Genomic DNA, 2,596 nt, shown 5'->3' with positions numbered 1-2,596 from the left:
GAGGAGAGAGAGGAGAGGAGAGAGAGGAGAGAGAGGAGAGGAGAAAAGAAGAATAGCGAAAATAGGTGTGGTGGAGGGTGGGGTGTATGTGGTATTGGAGTTGTGTGCATATATGTATGTGGAGGGGTGTGTATGTGTGTGCATGACGCAGTGGGAGAGAGCATGTGAACACACACACACAGGGATATACGGCGTGGGTCAGGCTGGCTGTGCAGAGGTTCTCTGTTCACACTGGTAATGGTTAGATGGGTTCTGTTCCCCTCTGGTGCCTCACAGAACTTTATTCACAATTCCCGTGAGACATTAATAGATATTCCAATAAACTGCTTCACTGGGGGGTGCAAAGCCCTGGGCCACACACAGAGGAGCTGACATGCTGCTGGAGCAACCCATCCTTGCAGGGCATGGGCACCCCAGGAACCTTTTATCTGAGGTGTCAGTGAGCTGAACACACACCAGCAAACGTCTGGTTAGGGGAGTTGGGGGTACAAAGTGGAGGGAGCCGAGAACTAACATGAGGATCCATTCCTTTACCTCTGGAGCAAGTAAAATAGTGGACTGCACCCACCCCTCAGACTGACTCCCTCTCATCAAATTGTCAGCCACCCCAGAGACAGAATGGATCTCTAGACACAATAGAAGACATCCAACTGGCCAGTAAAGGTGCCCAACCCTGGATGGGACACTGCTACACATCTATCTGTTCACATAACAACAAAAAACCACATGGGCAGGACCAGTGAGGACTAAGGGTGACTGGCACACTTGCTCACAGACCACAGAGGCCAAACCGTGTCCCTGCAGTCTAGAAAGTGGTTAGCTCGAGGAGTAATAGCTGCCCGTGACATCTGTGTTCTGCTTGTCTTGCCTGCCTAAACAAGGACCCTGTGGAAGCATGGGTGAAGTGAGTTCACTTCTGTGGCTGGGTAGGAAGTAGAGGAGCAAACATAATATCAGTCTGGGGGTATATTCCCGTTTCATAAGCCGCACCCGATGGGGACAGAGGCAGGCAGCATTGCCCTGAGGAACGAGAGGCCCCAAAAGAGAGGAATGAAAGCTTCATATCCTGTGTATTTGGATGTATGAAACCCCACACAATGTCTGTGGAGCCCCAAGGCATGGTTAGCTAGCGTTTTCCCAGGGTGGCATACAGAGGTCAGTTGGCCCCATGTTTGTCCATTCCAGTTTTCTGACTGTCACTACCCAGAGCCTAAGGTCTTCTTTGGGACCAGATGAAGAGCAGGTGTCTCCAATATCCACACCGATGTCTTTGTTATAGCTAAGAGCAGGAGTCCCCGGGTTCCCAGCCCCATCTGATGACCATCTGAACCCACTGTTCCCCGCTGCCTGTGGGAAAGAGGATGGAGGGAGGTGAGGGATCAGCCCCACTGTCCTCCTGGCTCTCACAGTTTGGCTCCACCTTCTCTGGGCCTCACCTGAAACCACACTTGAGCAGGTGGCTTAGGCCCTGCCCACCAATGTTACTTGTCCACCATCTCAGTCCCAGGTGATGGACAAACTCCTTAGGTGATTGACAGACACTTCACCCAGTGAGCTAGCAGGTCCATTTTGACTCCTGCCAAGGGAGTGCCCCTGAGACCGAAGGAGTTTAGGGATGTCCAGCTTTTCTCAGGTATTTGTCCTAGAGAGGAAAAGCTGACTGAATAAACGGTACACATATCCATTTGTATATTCATTCATCCCTGTAGTGTGTATTTTAGTAAATAAAGCTTGCCTGAAGATCAGAGAGTAAAGCAGCCCCACTGGCCAGCCTTCCAGGCCAGGCAATGGTGACACACCCCTTTAATCCCAGTAGCCACACTTGTTGCCATAGAAACTGGGCAATGCATCCCTTTAATCCCAGCAGTGTAGGCCTTTAATCCCAGCCCTAGAGAGGATTATAAAATGGGAGGAGACAGCTCTCACACACAGTCTCATTCTGAGATTCCTGGAGGCAGGATCTCCATTTCAGACTGAGGTCAAAGTAAGAGTCAGTGGCTGGCTGCTTTGCTTTTCTGACCTTCAGGTTGAACTCCAATATCAGTCTCTGAGATTTTATTAATCATGCCTTATGTCCCCAGTAATATAAATTGAATATTCTCAGTTATATAAATTGATGCACCCTAGTTATATGCCAATCATATATACTTCCATACACCGCCAGATATATCCATCCTCAGATAGCCCAATCGAAAGCCCCTGCATCTCCAATCACATACCTCACATTTTGAAGTGTGGTTACACTTCTCTGAGTTTTATTGGCTCTTCCTGCCATCCTCCCACCAGCGACCTAAACTGGGTCCTGAGAAACAGATAGTGGGGAATAATCAAAGGGGAAGGACACTCCCTAGAAACACGACTGTTAGGAAACAATGTCAAAACAGAAGCCCCCTCCCTCTTCCTCCCTCCTTGTCTTTTCCTTCCCCTCTGTCTCTCCCTGTCTCCCTCCCTCTCTGGGCCCTCTCTGGTGACTCCCATTTCCCTCCTACATACCTAGGCCTCAGACCAAATTTCATGGATTGCCATAGTGGAGACTGCAGGGTGGATACCATGTGTCCCAGCCATGAGAGGTCAGTGTCAGAGGTAGGACAGGCCC

This window comes from Microtus ochrogaster, chromosome 4 (genome assembly GCF_000317375.1).
Source record: "Microtus ochrogaster isolate Prairie Vole_2 chromosome 4, MicOch1.0, whole genome shotgun sequence".
NCBI lineage: Eukaryota > Metazoa > Chordata > Mammalia > Rodentia > Cricetidae > Microtus > Microtus ochrogaster.
The sequence above is the reverse complement of the archived record's forward strand: the minus strand, read 5'-3'. Positions refer to the sequence as shown.